The sequence below is a fragment of the Castanea sativa genome, chromosome 8 (assembly GCF_040712315.1).
Source record: "Castanea sativa cultivar Marrone di Chiusa Pesio chromosome 8, ASM4071231v1".
Lineage (NCBI taxonomy): Eukaryota > Viridiplantae > Streptophyta > Magnoliopsida > Fagales > Fagaceae > Castanea > Castanea sativa.
Window position 1 is genome coordinate 24,856,865 of NC_134020.1, and position 18,599 is coordinate 24,875,463.

Here is an 18,599-nt window from a genome sequence, read left to right on the forward strand (position 1 = left end):
TTTATGAACTTCCAATCGAAGCCTTAGAATAGCCCACTTTAAAAGGCCAAAACCCTGTTTAAAGTTTAAGCCCATCAGATATTGAACGTTATATTATTTTCAGCCCAATAGAATTGTCACAACTTCTTGTAAGTTGTAACATGTTATCTTTCCTGGCTTTCATTTTAAAATTAAAGCCTTAACAAAATGATAATAATAATAATAAATAAATAAATAACATTCTAAAATGCAAATTGCACCCTTTAATTTTGAGTAAGATTTATTTTAGACCTCTAACTTTACTTTCGTTCAATTGAGTTATCTAAGTTTCAAATTTATTAAATCCAAGCTTTTCGTCTAATTCCATTAAAATTTTGTTGTTAATAAAATTTAAAATATTATGTTTTTTGTTTTAAATTTTTTTTTATTAATTTTATAGATTTTTTTCATGTGAGAAATTTTATTTTAATTTTTTCAAAAACTATTTTTTATTAGTTTTTTTTAGAATGTATTTTTTTTATTAGTATACTTAACAACAAATTTTTAACGAAAATTAAATGGAAGATAATAATTAAACGAAAATTAAATGGAAAATTAAATTGAATTAATATGAAATTTAAAGGACTCAATTGAACGAAAATAAAGTTAAAGAACTTAAAATGAATTTTAGCAAAACTAAGAATGTGCAATTTGAATTTTAGCTAGAATTAAATAAATAAATTTTCCATTGGATAAACTTATTTTTATGGACAAAGTTGAGCTCCAAACTAGCTAGTTTGGATATCTCTTTTTCAACCCACTACATTACAATTTAAGATGGGGTGTACAACATTAAGGGAGTCTCCTTCAAAAATAACATATCTAAACCCATAGGAAAAAACACTAATAATAACATGTCTAAACCCATAGGAAAAAACACTAATATGGCAAAAAGTCCTACTTTAGCTTCAGCCCAAAAACGGTCACCATGAACATCAACATCACTTCAAGCATATGTGATCTTACCCAAATGATATTGACTGAAATCATCAAGGTAGACATTGTTAGCCCTCACAGCAACATCGAAGTTGATAATGTGGCAACAATGTGGAGGATATAGGTTCAAATTGGAGGTGAGGGGGAGAATGTAGTGAAGATTTGAGGCTTCCCATGCATGCATGTTGGTGAAATAAGAAAATTCTATTTATCTCAAGAGTAAGCATTGGAGGGAGGGAAGGGGATGTAGTGGTGGCATGGAAGAGTGACTCTTGTGCAACTAGTTCCTATGGAGCCAAATTTGGTAGCATATAACGGCAGAAAGCAGAGTAAAGAGTGGATCTCCTAAAGGTAGAGATTTAGATTTTTACCAGGGTTGAGGATGAAGCTAGCCTATTATGCCAAGTTTGTAAGTCGAAGCCAATTTATATGGATTGGCCCTGGGGAGGATTGCAACACTTTGAACCAGAAAACATTGGGTGAAAAGATGAAAACTTGTTTCCTCGTGTATGGTAGAGCAAGCAAGATTGGTCTATGGATTGTATTCGAGTTGCCAAAGTGGCTTTATTGATTTTTTTTTGGAAAGTATTGATTTTTTTTCCTTCTAGAGTGTGTTTCAATCCTTCATTGTTTTAGGACCAGAGGAGCTAAATCTCAGTGATTGGTCCTATGAGGTTGTTGGGAAATTGGTTTATTATCGTGGTGGACACTTTCCCAAAATCATTAAGGTGTGAATGAAAAATTGATTCTCTAAGTGTCAACCCAAGTGGGTTGAGCTTATTTTAATGTTTGTTTGTGCACACTATGCTTAATTCCAAACCAATATGTTATATGTCCATTGGCTATTGCACTTATCTGAACTGGTGCGAGTTTGCAACAATTATTCACTATTGCACCTTTTTCAGAACTAATGTGAGTGTGTAACAATATGTCTATTCACTAGTGCACCTATTCTAAATTGGTGTTAGTGTGTCTATAAATAGGCATCTCTCATTTAATTTTAGTTAGTTTTTTTTTTGTTTTTTCATTCATTTTCATGAGTCTTCAAAGAAAGAGAGACATAGTTTTGTCTGTTGTGCATGGAGATTGTAGCGCTTTTTCTGCGTGTTGTTGATCATTGTATCTTGGGAGGTAGAAGTCTGAAAAACTTAAAGCATCACTAAATAAATTGTGTGAGGGGCGAAATCTGTTTTAACTAGCCTTGATCGGTTTTGTATCAACCATTCTGCATTCTTTTGGTCTATAAATTTTACTTTATTTTCTCTTATACATTCACACATAGATTTATGCATACATTGTTTATTATTGATCTTGTTCACAAAATCACAAGAGGAGTAAATTATTTTTGCAATAATTCCAACAGAGGTAAGTAGATTTAACTGTGAGAATGCCATTGTTATTGTCTATCCTTCTTGCCCTGTCTAATTGTTGTGTCGGGAAGAGGTGGATATTTAAAATTTTCACAGCAATTTGGGGGTAAAAAATGGAGATACCTCGGTTCCATTGGAAAGTTTCTGGATTGATGAAGTCAATTACTATGAGTATTTTGGGGTGGGAGGAATTGGGGTTGGAGTTGTTACGATGAGACTTTCAGGTAGGGATATAAGGGGTATCCCAAATCTCTGTGAATCGCCCATTGACTATCTTTGCACAAAGACTTAATTTTAGAAGCTCTTGTGAATTAAGGATTCCTTTGCAAAGCCATGAGCAGTTGGAGGGTTTTATGCTTGCATGAATGGAACACCTTTGAGATATTTTGATTTTAAAAGGGAGACCCAAGAGAATAATTTGTATCTACTAATCTGATTAGGCCAAGTCTTCCAAAACTAGCTAAGGTTTACAAATAGCACTCCAAGATTTTAGGCACATGAGTTTTCTTTTTTCCTAGTTTGAGTTCCCCACCAAATGTCACATAGAATAGAATCTATTCTGTTTCACATGTGTTTTTAGGAAGTTGAAGTGAGGATAGATAGTGTAGGAAGGAATAGAACAGCCACATTAGCATATTGTTGTTCTGGATATTTGTGAGAGGACTTTTTGTCTTCCATCTAGCCACTCGAATTTGGGATTTTTTTCAATCAGTTCATAAATGGATATGAGGATTTTGCTATGTTAAGCTCTAATGCAAGAGCAAGCTGGTTGGTTTGAGGTCTGGCTTTTCTGAGGTTTATAAGGTGGTAAAGGTTTGTTGCTGTAAATTTTGCTGATGTTATTGCCAAAGATTACACCCAGCTTCAAGGTTTAAGATATCACAAAGAATAATGCTATAACCTTAAATTATTTTACAACATTTTTATAAATTATTGTTGTGACAGATTTTTATCGATTCTCTTATTTTACAAACTATTGTTGTTGGCTGTAGCATATTCATATTATTAGGACATATGTGTTTCATGTTAGGAACATATGTCATCATGTATTGGCTAATCCTTTAACAAAACGCACTTTACTTGTAATTGGGTAAATCTATGATATGTTTAATATTTCAAAAAATAAGGTTTCAAGTTCAAATGTTAAAGCCATGCAAATCTGTCCAAGGAACAAGTGAAGAAGTGCTGGTTTTTAAATCTCGACAGCTAGTATCTATTGAGGTTCAAAAAACTGTTCTAGCCCGATGCTCGACAGCTGCTCGATAGATAGGGTATTTATCGAGATTTATGAAAAACAGATTTTCAGTTCTGATTTTCATTCAATCCATGAATAGATGTTTGGGCTTTCTTTTCTCGCAACCCTAAACATATATAAGGATTATATTAAGGGTCGTCATAGGTTGCACAGTTGCATGAGTGTGAATCAAAGTGTTGTTCATGCAAATTGTGACCGAAAACCTAATTTACCTTAGTTCTCATTTCTCTTGAAGAAGCTATTGCGTTTGTACGCAGTTGGGTTTTGTGACCAAGCAGCTTCGTGATCTTCATCATGTGATAAACTGAAGAATTTTGCAACCAACATCCTTCTCAAGTTGGTAATTAAGTTGCGTACTGGGATTCGCGCATCTATTGGTTAATCACGTACTAGGAGCCATGCATTAAAATGAGAGATTGTCACTATAGAACAAGTCCAATTGGGTATTGGGGTAAGGGTTTAACTGTAGGTTGGTATAAGGTATTGTCATTTCTTTACTTGTAACTGCTTGTTGTGATAATAGTGAATTCTCAAGAGTGGTGATCTTAAAATCACCTGGTAAAGTTTTTGTCTTGGAGGTTTTATTTGTAAACGAATTACCGTGTCAACTTTATTTTCCGCTACATTTTATGTTAGTTGGTGATTTGTTTGTGCTACCACGCATAGTGTATAATCTGATTAATTAATCAACTTGGATAATTAATTGTTTAATTCATCACAAGAGGTCAATACATTCTTGACCTATCACATATCATAGTGAACACTTAACTAAGGGTGTGTTTGGTAGAGTGGATTTTAGGGAGGATGAGAGAGAGAGAGAGAGAGAGAGAGAGAGAGAGATGAAACTTTTTTGAGTGTGTTTGGTTGGGAGGGGAAGAGAAAAAATAATAGTGGGGCTCTTGCGTTTTCTCCCCGGGCCCACAAGAAAGTTTTCTCTCCAAAACGGAGAGAAAATTGAGAAGAAAACTAGACCAGTTATTTGGACAAAAATGTCCTTGCAACGTTTTTCACTTCTTCTTACATTTTTTTTTGGCTTTTTCTTCATTTTTTTTTTTTTGCATAACAGAGGATTTTATTGGATAAACAAAATAGATTTTGATAAACAGAAGAAGACTACCGTATAGAAACGCAACATAACACAACAAAATATACATCACAAACCAAACTGACACAAACAAAAAACAACCACAAACAACATCCCGATAAGCCAATAGCTACAACAGTACAACAACAAAAACCAAAAAGCTAGACGATTATTGGCAACAACGATTCCTTCAGGATGATACATAACCCATAGAATCCTAGTAGAGGCATTTCCACAAAAAGGTGGGGCGTGTATCATATAAGATTTCTCTCTTAGATTGAGATGCTCCCCATTTTGCCAGCATATCTTCACAGCTGATAGCTTCCCTCCACACGTGTTCAAATGCGTGCCTCCTAGTCCCACCTAAGGAGCCACCTACAATCCATCACTAAGAGCATCCACATTGGTGGAGCTATTATTTTGTTATTCGGCGCCACAAAAAGCTACTTTATCTATTTTACCTACTCACTTTACAAAATATCCAGCATCAGTGGATCTATTTTAGTTTTTAACACAATAAAATAATATAAACAACACAATAGCAATTGTGAGAGACCTCGAAATCAGGTGTCTCTAAAAAAAAAAGAGATTTTTGGAGTGCTTTTAAAGGCACCTCTCTTTTTGGGTAAGTAGTGTGGAGTCGCCACTTATTTTTTTTATACAAAAAAAAAAAAATTAAATACAACTTTATATGACCAAAAAGTTTCATTGTCATTAATTGAATAAAAATACAAACTTGATAGATTGAATATTACAAGGCTTTTAGTCTTAGTTACAAAATACCAAAGATACATGGCATTTTGTCCTAGTTACAATCTACCCAAAAAAATAAAAAGAAACATAAAGCCTAAGTCTATCTATCCAAAAGAACTACGTTTGGAGGTTAGGTCACGGAATGGGAAGGTTTTAGGCACCCATTCTACCTAGACAAAGTCTAATCTTCTAGACTCTTATGATCAATGTACCCCTTTTATGCATGCTATGAATGACATGTTGCACATATGAACAAAACAAAATCACGTGAATTTATTTATAAATGCATCATCTTCTTTGTAAAAAATTTTAGATCTGTTTTAGTGATTAAAAATATGAACTGGGTTTTTTTAGAAAAAATTAGATTTGCTTTTCAGAACTAAAAAATTGGTTTTTGATTTATAAGAAAAATCAGATCTGTTTTATGATAATAAAAAGAAATCAGATTTGTATGTTTAAAAAATTAGATCTGTTTTTATATGTTCAAAAAATATGAAAAATATTTCTTGAGAAGAGAATTTCATTCATGAAATAAATTCATGCTATATGTATTAAATAAAACAAACACAACCATTCATGATACTTTTTTTACTTCCAAAATCTGCTATGTAAAAAAAAAAAAAAAAATCAGATTTGTATCTAATGAAGACACAAATCAGTTTTTATTTTGAAAAATTCAAATCTACATCTAATGAAGATGTAGATCCGTTTTCTATTTGAGAAAAATTCAGATCTACATCTAATGAAGATGCATATCTGTTTTTGTTTGAGAAAAATTCAGATCTGCATCTAATGAAGATGCAGATCCATTTTTATTTTGGGAAAAAATCAGATCTACACCTAATGAAGATGCAGATCCGTTTTTATTTTGAGAAAAGAATTCATAACATGCAGATTTTTGAAACTAAGAAAGAGATCACAATAATAATAATATAAAATAAAAAAAAACAAAAAAAAACAAGAACATGCTTTAACAATATAAATTGACAATTCATGTTATGGATATTTGAAACAATTCAATTGAAAGAAATACAAAACATGCATCATCACAACAAAAGAAACATAAAAAAGAAAAAGTTAATAAAAAACAACCTCTTGTATGGAGCACTGTTCTTCTTGAGTGGATATTTTAGGGTTCAAAGAAACTTATTCAATTATCTTTGAAACCTAAAAACCCTTGCTTTAAGAAAGAGAATACTAGAAAGGGGAGTCAAAAATATGAGTAATTTGAGAGTGTAAAAACGTGTCTCTCTCCCCAGAAAAAATGTGTCCCCCAATCTCCTGAATTTTGAGATCCAGTCCCTATTTATAGAGGCTGGAGTGCTTAAAAAATAAGCAACGATGCTTGGAATGCGAATCGAGATGCGTCCTTTTACGAAAAAGTCGAAAAGGATGTGTTTGATCGTCACCCGAACTCCGTCGGACCAAAAACCTAAAGTGTGCCATTCAGCACTTTGAAAGTGCCATTTGACACTCCAAAAATCTTGATCGACACTCCAAAAGTGCCAAATGGCACTCTTGAATGCCAATCATGCTTTCGAGATTGGGTGCCTTTTGGACTCCTTTTTTAGGTTTTCTTGAGCCGGGCCTTGTACTTAGACGTGTTTTCAATCCGTATTCTAAGATTTTTATCTCTTTTCAAGATAATATAGGTTTTCAACAACAATTATCTTGTAGGTAAATACTCTAAAATAAATCTTGATAAAGTTCAAATTATCCACAATTTTATTGTTATCCAATTATCTCATTTATTCCTATGCAAGCAATCCTATTTTAAACACTAATTTTCAACCAATCAAAAAATAATCTAACTAATTTTAATTGTTTAACCAATTAGAATTAATTTAAATTAATCATGCATGGTCGACTCTACCTAGACACAATGCATGATGACCATGCAAACTTGATCATGTGATATCTTTTGATCCAACGGTCCGATTTAGAAACTGGACATACCGTCGCGACCGTTAGAACCTCAAGATCATTTTTATGATATGCAAGGAACAAATTAATGCATGTAATGCAATGATGATTTTTGGGGTACATTGAAAGTCATTCCAATCATCTTCCTTGGTTAAATCATGGGTGCAAAATCGAGTGTCTACAGCGGTGTGAACGCATAAACAATATATAGCAGTGTGAACGCACAAATAAAAAAAAAAAAAAAGAGTAAAAGAAGTGTGAACGCACAAACAACAGCAATGTGAACGAAGAAGAAGAGAAATAAGAATAAAAGAAAGAATAAAAATGAGTAAAACTAGCAAAAGCAATGTGAACGCACAAATAAAGAGTTTTTTTTTTTTTTATTTTACCTTTCAACTACAGTGCATAGCCATAAGTAGTTGTGTACTGTAACTGCGGAGCAAAAAAATATAGCTTTAGCTCTACCATTGTAGGGCACATTTTGATATTTGGTGGTGCTAAAAATAGCAATATAGCTATTTAGCACCACCAATGTGAATGCTCTAAGTTAGAAAACTTAACAGGATAATCAACACTAGCATTCAATCATTTAGTAGCAAGGAGGGAATCAGTCTGAAGAAGAACCCGTCGGTGACCCTTGTTCCATGCTTGACACAGTGCTTCTCTAACTCCCCAGAGTTCTGCCATGGTGTAATTAGCAAGTCCCAAATTTAAGGAAAATCCCCATAGCCATGCACCTGTATTTGACCGTGTGAATCCACCCGCACCAGATAAGCCTGGGTTTCCCTTGGAACTTCCGTTGGTGTTAATGGTGATATGTAGGAATCGGGTTGGACACCATCTAATCATCATGTTTGTGTTTGTAGTTGAAGGTAACGCAGATAATGTAATGAGGAAGTACAATTCCGTCGCATGAGAAAGGGAGTTTTTCCTTAGAGTTTGGTGTGGTATCATTGTCCCAGTAAAAACCAAGGAGTTATGACTGTTAGGAAATTTAGACCCCGGTTGATAGAATTAACAAATTTTAAACCCAAGTTATTAATTATATTTATTATGAATAAACCTTGTTAAAAAAAACAAACATCAATATCATGCACAACGAAAAAGTAAATAAAACAAGATATGAGACCCAGGAAAACCAATAAAACAAACTAGTTTCATAGTAAAAAACCTAAGGAGAACCTTCCCTAAAAGCAATCTACTATAATAAAGAGAAGTTTCAGATCTAGTACAAAATCTTTGTCCCTAAACTCTACAATTCTCGTAAATAAACTTACACTAGAAACCTTCTACCGCTTCAAAATCTTTGAACTCTTCAATTTATGAATGCCACCCTTTTGATGCATGGATCCCAGTACGTGACTAACTCCTTTGCACGATCCTAGTATGTGACTCACTCACCGACTTGAGGAAGAAGAATGTTGGTTGGAAAGTTCTTCACTTCATCAACAATGAAGATCAAGAAGCACTTGGTTACAAAACCCTAAGGCACAAAGACGCAATAGTTTCTTTCAGAGAGAATAAGGCACTTAATCACTTTTTTATTTGTTCTCCTTGTATTCTCATATGTGACGGCTTTTAAAATAAACCTTATATATGTCTAGGGTTGTGAGAAAAGAAACCCTACACAAATACATAGAGCCTGTTTGTTTAGGCGTTTACATTGCACAGAACGGTAGTTTCGCAAATCGTGATTCTGGGATTGCGTTTGGCTAGGCGATATCTATGGGATTGCGTTTTCAATTCCGCAGATTTTTGCGATTCCGAAAATGAAATTTCCTACTGCTTTTTCAGCATCGCACGGTTGGGACGACTGGGAAATCGCTAATTGTTTCACGCGGTTCAGGAAATTTTCACCGAAATCCCAACTTACCCCTTCTCCATATATATATCATCAGTCTTGGTTCTCTCCTCATCAAATTCTCCCTATTCACTTCTTCCTTCTCTGTTATTGCTCAGCTGCTCTCTCTGATTGTCATTGTTGTTCTACATCACGATTTCCAGGTACACATTCTCATATCTCATCAGTCTTGGTTCTCTCATCATCAATTTCACGATATTCACTAATTTCTTCTCTGTTATTGCTCAGTTGCTCTCTCCGATTGCCGTTGTTGTTCTACATCACAATTTCCAGGTAAACATTCTCCATTACCCATCTCTAAAATAATTATATTGATTTGGGCTTTTGCATGTTAGTTTAGATGACTGAATAAACTCAAAATATTAGAACTTACATGACTAAGTGATTTGTTGTTGTTGCTGTTGTTTCTTTACTGGTTATGAGGTTTTTAAAAAAATTTCAGACAAATGTGGTTGATCAAAACCATTGGATTGGATGGGATTCGTTTTTTCTTGTTGAAAAGTATATGGGTTTGAAGAATATTTTAGGTTGTTGTTGTTGTTGCTATTTATTTACTGGTTGTGAAGTTTTAAAAAAAAAAATCAGATAGATGGGGTTGATGGAAAATTTCAAGTTGTTCTTCTTATATGCTTTTGCAGTTTAAGAGTGGTTTGCAGTTGTTCTTCTTATATGGAAAATATTTTTTTCCAGCACTAACAAACCAAAATGGCCACAAGGCAGTATTTATAACTTTTCATTGATATCTGAAGTGATTTTCTTATGGACTGTATTGAAGCCACAAAATTATGGCCTTGTTTGCGGATTTAATAAACTTAATAATAGTGCTGTTGTTTGTGGAGTTCATGATTAAACACAAGTATATATAATTATGCGTTTTGAAATTGTAGAATTTCTGAATCTTATATTGAATAAGCTCCTTCAAGCCGTAATGAAATGTCTTGGGGTTATAATTCAAAGCTGCACACTTGAAATTATATTTTCATTCATTAATATCTAATAATTCAATGGAAAGTTTTTACAGTTAAGAGTGTAGTACTCAAAACATTTTAAGATGCTTGATGTTGTTTGCTTTTCTAACAAAAGATTCAAATTGAGCTAGTTTTCTTACTTGTGTTTTCTCCCTATTAGTTTGCCTCATTGGCATTGGCTTTGAAATGGGTAATATAATAATAATACATGAATTGCCCAGTATACTCCAATTCAGATATTTTATTATATATGTATATTGACATGTTCTATTGCTTTCTCTCTCTTTCTTTAAAAGACAAGGAAAAAGCAAATTCTTGGTTTGACTCGCTCAATAATATCCATTACATAAAGTATTGGATTTCATTTCTGACTTCAACCAAGCTCTGCCATAATGTTGTTTTGAAGTGCTGTCTATTATAATATGTCCTTTTTGGATGTGTTTTTTTTTATTATCATCAATTAAATTTATGATTCATTAAAAAATTTAGGCATTTGTTTCATCCAATTTGTTCTTGCTGCCTTTTAAATTGAACCTACACTTAAGCTGAACTTAGAATGCAGCAATATCAGAATTTAGCTTTCTATGATGAATAGGCAGGGGAATGTGGCTGCTCACACGCTTGCTAAGTGGGGTAAATTCTCAGTTTTTTTTTTTTTAAATTTGTCTATGGAATCCTTCTCATTGTGTTTCTAGCTTAGTGCGCTGAAAGAGGCCTTAAGTAATTTTGTTTGTTCTTATGTCTTTTATTTTTTCCTTTTGCTTTGGGCAGCTAGTTTATTGTGTTGTTGTTTCTTTTCAATTTTATGATTCAGCCAAAAAAAGAATAAAAAACAAAGATTGGTTCATGCATGCCCATCTACAAAAACAATGAGAAACAACAAGATGGTTCTCAAACACACCGGTCACTCATGAGTCATGATGCTTCATATCATCTTATTTCTGACCCAAAAAATTTATTTATATATTCTTACTTAATAGAAGGCTCCAACCACTAGACAAGACTATTTCTAGTTCTACCGTTTACTAATTTTTAACTAAAATGTATTTCTTGTTTATTACGTGTGAAATTGTTTTACCTATAACAAAGTATTGTTTGTAAGAGCATTGGAATTTTTACATATTTGGTTGAACATTGTTATTAATAAACCTATATTTTGTTTAGATGGTTAAGAACAAGGAGACTTCAAATCCCAACACCAAACAATCCCAAAATAGCTCAAATGTTAGGCCATCAAGAGTAACGACTATCTTTTGTGAAGCTTGTGTGGATGAGGTATTTAAGGGTAATCGACCTAGTACCCACTTTAGTAAAAAAGGTTGGGCAAATATTATAGCAACTTTTGAAAAGAAAACTGGAAAGGAATATCCTAGGGCGAAGTATAAGCATAAATGGGATAGTTTGAAGAAAGATTGGGTACTTTGGAATAAGTTGAAGGGAAGTGAAACTGGATTGGGATGGGATGCAGCCAAAGGAACAATAGCTGCAACTAATGAGTGGTGGGAGAGGAAACTAATGGTATGTTTTGTATAACCCATTGTACATATTTTGTATTAGTAGATAAACCATGCTATTTGAGTTATTAATGAAAGTATTCAAAATTGTAGGAGGTTCCTAAAGTTGCAAAATTTCGAGAGAAAGGTTTGGAGAATGTTGACTTATTAGACATTATGTTTAAGGACATTGCAGCCACAGGAGATTTAGCATGGGCCCCCACTTCAGCTGTGTTACCAGATGATCTTGAGACACCTAAGGAAGGGTTAGGTGATACTTTTGCTAACTCATCTTCTCCAAATGATGATGATGATGTTCATGAAGATGAAACTCCTAACCTCACACAACCACCTAACCCAACACAAAACAAAGGAAAGAAGCGAGTTTTACCATCATCCACACAAAGTAAAGGGAAGAAAGGAGGAACTGCATTACAGTTGACACAACAACTTAGTCGTATATGTGATGTTGTGGAGTTAAGGAACTCAGTTTTTTCAATGGAGCCAAGTAGTACTATTCGTAATGTCATGGACCTCGTGTGCACCTTAGATGGCATTGAGAAGGGTTCCGAACTCTACCTCATGGCAGCACGTATTTTTCAGAAACGAGAGAAGAGATAGATGTTTGTCATGATGGAAGAACCATATTTACAACTTCAGTTTCTGCAAGAGGAGGCAAGATTGTTAGGAGGGCACTACTTTGGCACTTAGGGTGTTTTATGTTTTATCCTTTGAATAATATTTTATGGAAGAGAGAGATATTTTTCATTCTATTGTTGTTTTATCCTTTGAATAATGTGGTTGATAAGGTGTTTTAACTTGTTGGGCTGTTAGGGTGTTTGAATTACGAAGATAGAGTATTACATGGAGGGTAATTTTTTATATGGTGCTTTTGTAGTGAATCTTATGGAAATTTCTGAATTTGATTAGAGGTCCTCAGTTTATCTAATATGTTTGATTGTTTAATGCATGAATCAGTCACATTTGTACTGTGGAAAGTCCATATAACATTCAGGTTGATAGTTGCTGCTATTACTGTTTTGGTACTACCATTTTCCTCTATTTCGAATCCCTAATCTGGCTACTAGTTTCACCAAAATTAGTCCTTTTTTTTATGGGAAAATTTTAACTTCTTTTTTTTTTTGAATATTGAGTTTTTGACTAATTTTGAGTGAATCCCAGTTGGTGGTTAGCTCTATTGATTACTTCTAAGCATTGCATGTTTAATTTTATTTTTCTTATTGGGTTCTAGTACGAATCAGGGATTGATAAAGTTGAAAGTGAAAGCTACTCTGAAAATATATTATTTGTTGGAACTTTCCACAATAACACAAATACAAAGACAAATGTATGAAAATTATCTAATTTATCCAGTTACATAATTTTAAATGTTTACTCATTTTCTTTATTGTGAGTTATCTAATTTATTGCTATAATATTTTAGGTGATATTCTTATGAATTACAATGATCATATTGATAATAGTGATGAAGATCATTCTTATGATGTGGAAAACGATGAATATGATGACGAGGAATTATATGATCTTGCTGTTGCTGGATGTCATGTTGCAGTGACATATTATATGAAATATATTGATAAACAACCTTGTAGAGATTTTGAACAAACTGGCTATATGTGGTTGATGGATTGTTTGACGGGTAATGAAACAAAATGTTACGAAATGTTTAGAATGAAGCCACATGTTTTCCTTCAATTGTGTAATGTTTTACAACATACATATGGACTTCAGCACACAAGGCATATTAGACTTGAAGAGTCAGTAGGTATATGTTTAATGATTCTTGGACAAGGAGCTTGATATAGGATGGTTCAAGAAAGATTCCAACATTCTGGTGAGACTATACACAGACATTTTCATAGAGTTCTGTAATGCCTTAACATAATGTCAATGGATATCTTCAAGCCTTCTGACCCTACATTTAGTGCAATTCCAAGACATATACAGAAGAATCCATTGTACATGCCACACTTTCAGGTATTCATTTCATACATTTCATACATTCTAATTTGTTTCTAATATTTGTTAGGATTATTTCCTAAGTAACTAAAATTTATATTTTATTTTAGGATTGCATTGGTGCCATTGATGGTACTCATATCCAAGTTGTTGTTGGAGACGACAAGAAAGCTCCATATTATAATAGAAAGGGTGTGACATCTTTTAATGTGATGGCGGCATGCGATTTTGATTTACTTTTCACATTTGTTATGGCTGGATGGGAGGGTGTAGCACATGATACACGTATTTTCTTAGATGTTATTCGTCGACAATCTGTCAACTTTCCAAAACCACCACCAGGCATATAAAATTTTTATATATTAAATATGTATGAAGGATATTATTTATGTACATCTTACATTTTTTTTCTTTTACTAGGAAAATATTATTTAGTTGATGTTGGATACCCCTTAAGGAAAGGATATTTTGTCACCTTATAAGGGACAAAGGTATCATCTTTCAGATTTTCGACGAGCTAGTCGAGGAAATCACATAGAAGAGAGGTTTAATTATGTCCACTCATCACTTAGAAGTGCAACTGAGCGAACTTTTGGAGTGTGGAAGAATAAATGGAAAATTTTGAAGCAAATGCCACCTTATGACATTAAGCACCAAAAAAATATTATAGTTGCTACTTGTGTTTTGCATAATTTTATCAGAAAACATGATAGGGAAGATGAGAGATTCAATTGGGATGAACATGACTTGGACAGACCAAGAAACAATAGTAGTGGAGAAGGTAGTAGTAGACAGGCAAACGTTGAAAATATACAAGATGTGGAGATGAAATTTGTTCGTGACAAAATAGCTCGATCCATTTGTGGGTTGTAAACAATATTTTTATTATTTCTGTTTTGGTGTTTTGGTTTTAATATTTCAAATAAGAATTTTTTTTTTATTATAATGGATTGTCTAGTATTGATAATGTTGGCAATTAACATTTTAATATAATTATTTTTCTAATCATTTTAATATCTTTTTCTTGATGAGTTATTTTAAATATTTTAAATTTGATAAACTTCTCTCCATGAATTTCAACAACAAAAACATCATTATTGTTGTTATTATTGATGTAATTTTTAAGCTTAATTACATATTTTCAATAATAAAAAAACACTGATCACAGGAAAATTGACAATACAACATTCAAAAAATAGTTGAGTCATTTTTTTTTTTTGAATTTACACTCAAAACAGCTATTTTTAAAACAGCTTATCCAAACGCTTAATATAGCTTTAAAAATAGAAAACACATATTTTCACATTTTTATCAAATACTTATCTGTGGTTTTTAAAATGGAGTTTTTAAAACGCACATTTTGAAACAGCTTATCCAAACAGGCCCATAAGCATGGGCCGAAAATCAGATCTGAAAAACTGGTTTTCGTAATTCTCGATAAATAGTATCTGTCAAGCATCTGTCAAGACCTCGATAGATGGAATCCGTCGAGAGCTATCGAGACTCATTAAACCTCGATAGATAGTTATCTGTTGAAAGCTATCAGAAATCTGTCCAACTTTAATAAACAGCATTTTTTCACTTGTTTCTTGGTCCAATCTTTATGGCTTTAATATTTAGCTTAAACATGTTTCTTGAAGTATTAAACATATCCTAGATCTATCCAAATAAAAGTAAAGTGTGTTTTGTCAAAGGATTGGCTAATTACATAAAATATGTCCTTAACAACGACCTAGCCAGATAGCCCAAACAGTGGATGCAAAGATTACATTCCAGGGGATATATGAGGATCGGATGGTGACCTTGGTGTTCAGTTTACACCAATTGTAAAGATAGAGGCGGAAGAATTCTGGTATGAGCATGTTAGCTGGAAAGGATGTCCAAATAGTCCTTGCATAGGTGCAGTCACGGAGAACATCTATCGGTGTTTCAATTTCAGTGCAATGTGGACAGATTTCATTAGTATGATCGGAATGTTGGAAGAGCATGGATTTGGTAGGAATTCTATGATGCACACATTTATAAATGAACAATTTAATTTTTGGGTTGTATTCTTAGCGTCCAAATCCATGACCAGGTTTCAACCACAGCCCCCTAGACCTACGTCATTTCTCTCCATTATGAAATGATACGTGGATTTTACTGAGCAAACACCAGAATGGTGATTCCAAATACGGGTATCAGAGGAAGTTAGCGAACAAAACATGGGTAAAGGTTGCGCGTAAATAAATTGTGTTATCCTTGGTGGCAAGACCATACTCGGGCGTGAAGTTCCATTGTTGATTAACATCTATCATCGTTGCCACACTATGAGGGCGTTTGGATAGCCCAAACATGCGTCCACGTCCAAGTTTTGTTTTTTTTGTTTTTTGTTTTCAACGCGTGCTTGTTACTGTTCATTGTCCATGAACAGTGATTTTAGGCCAATGAACAGTAACTTTTGGAATGAACAGTGTTTTTTACCCTTTTAAAAATTATTTTACTACAATGTTTTCAGTTTTCAGTTTTCAGTAATAAGTTCTATCCAAACGGACTCTATATGCATGTTCATGAGGTAGCAGAGGACCTTGAATAAGGCTACGGATCGGAACTGGGGGCAGCCAGTGGTCTGTCCAGAAATTTATGCTCTGCCCATTCCTCACCACCCATCGGAGGCCTTTCTGCAATAGATTACGCCCCCGTATGAGCACCTTCCAAGAATGAGAACCCGTGGCCGAAGTAGTGTGGAGGAAGTCTGCTGTACGACAGTGTTTTTGAGAGATGAATTTGGCTAAAAGGTATCCGAGTTCTTCCATATATATATTCGCCATGCCTGATGCATGAGGAAGGCGTCATTACTAAGTTTATAATCTCTAATGCCTAGACCCCCTCGCAATTTAGGCTTAGTTATGGTCTCCCAGTTCATTAAATGAACATGCTTTTGAGGTGATGTGTCGCCCCATAGAAAGCCCCGTATCGATTTGTCAATATTATTAACAATTCCTCTAGGAAGAGTTGGTTGTTTAAATTGGATAGTATGTCAGCGGAGAAAGAACGATCTTGATTAGCGTAACCCGACCCGCTTGGGAAATAAGTTTAGTTTGCCATGCTCTTATGTATCCGGGTTTGAATCTTATCAAGCAAGGGCTGAAAAGCACTGGTAGTTTTCCTTTTACGCTCTGTTTGTTTCAGCATCAATATTTTCTGGAAAATGGTTCATTTTCCAAAGAGCATTTTCTAGAAAACTATATCATTTTCCAGTGTTTGGTAACGACCTTGAAAATGAGCTTGAGAATGTTTTCTGGTGTTTAGTATGCAAATTTTTATTTTTTATTTTTTATATTTCTTGTGTAATTTAAAACATGCGTATTATGTAAACTAACTAATGTAATCAATATTAAAAAAAAAAACCAAGGATAAATTTGGTTTTCAGACTAAAATTTTGACAATAGATACAATAAAAATTAGTTGTCAAATTTTCATGATCTCTACCACTCATTTTACTTATATATATGGATAGGAATGTCCACACACACACACACATTTATGTATATATATATATATATATATATATATATATTAACCATTTGTCTATATACATAAAATTGACAGGAGAATACATCTTTAATAAGTACAAAATAACAATAACTTTTCATTGTCTACTCTTTTTGCTAGTACACTAATTGTCTACTATGGTCAACTAGAAGTCTTTAATATTACTCAAAATTATGTATTTATATAATGTATCTACATAATATATCATCACTACATAATATATGCATAATGTATCTATCAACAAAAAAGATTATGCTATGTAAAAGTAATTTAGAGCTATATAGGCACTATGTTTAAAATTTTTTTCTTTTACTTCATTCATTCATTCTTTCTTCTTTTTTATTTTTTATATATTTTTTTAGCACTTTTAGTGCAAAAAAAAAAACTTATACATGGAATCCATCAAACCAAAAGTTTCTTAGAGAAAAAAATAAAATCAAGTTTGAAATTCAAAGTAAAGAATTGAGATTTTGGTAGAGATGAATGAATAATTATCGCTGCAAATATGTTCTCTTTTGCAAGTTGGTAGAGAGGAATGAAATAATTACTAAGCAATAAGGGAAAAAAAATCTACTCAAAGAACTGTGTTATAAAGGGAAAGAGAAATATGGAGAGAGAGTGAGGGAGAGAGATCTATGGAAGAGGAGAGACCAGAGTGAGTGATAGTGAGGGTGTGAGGAAAGAAAAAGAAAAGGGAAAAGAGAAAGAGTGAGAGTGAGAGAGCGTACTGTGAGATAAAGATTGTTTTCTAAAAAAATTTTTTGGAAAACAAGCTATAAAAAACAAGCCTTATTTTTATTAGGATTTTCTATTGATTAAAGATAGTTTTCTGTTGACCAATTTTTTTTGTGCTACCAAACACTGAAAAATGTGGAAAACTATCTTTACAGAAAGTTTTCCAGCAAAACAAACAGAGCGTTAATGAGGAGAAGCATAGCTAAGTATTTGCCTAGATCACTGACAATGGGCATGTTAGTGAGGGAAGCAATATGTTGTTGTATATACTGTGCAAAGTTCTATCTCTTTTTTCTTTTTCTTTTTTTTCTTTTTTCTTTTTTTTTTTTTTTTTGTTTTTTTTTTTTTGAGGAACTGCAACGTTCTATTCCCAGCCAACTTGACTTCTGGCTTTTCTTTCTTTCTTTTTTCATTCCCTTTTTTTATTTTTTCCTTTTTCCCTCAAATTTTTTAATGGTTTCTTTTTACTTCATCCGTTTTGGGTGCTTTATATATATATATATATGTGTGTGTGTGTGTGGAATGTCCATCCATAATTCCATACATAATTTTTTAATAAAAATATAGTTTATTACTTTCTTTATTTAATAAGGGCATGTGAATAAATTTATATAAACTACATTTTTCTTCATTTTGCTTTTTCATCTCTCAGTTAAATACAAATGAAGGAAATTAAAACATTTTCTATC

General features: G+C 33.1%; 2 pseudogenes; both read left to right on the top strand.

Annotated features, from left to right (window-relative positions):
• The first annotated feature begins 11,332 nt into the window (after window positions 1-11,332).
• LOC142606066 (L10-interacting MYB domain-containing protein-like) lies at window positions 11,333-12,372 on the top strand (annotated as a pseudogene).
• A 744-nt stretch (window positions 12,373-13,116) lies between these two features.
• Window positions 13,117-14,514, top strand: LOC142607217 (uncharacterized; annotated as a pseudogene).
• The last annotated feature ends 4,085 nt before the right edge of the window (window positions 14,515-18,599 follow it).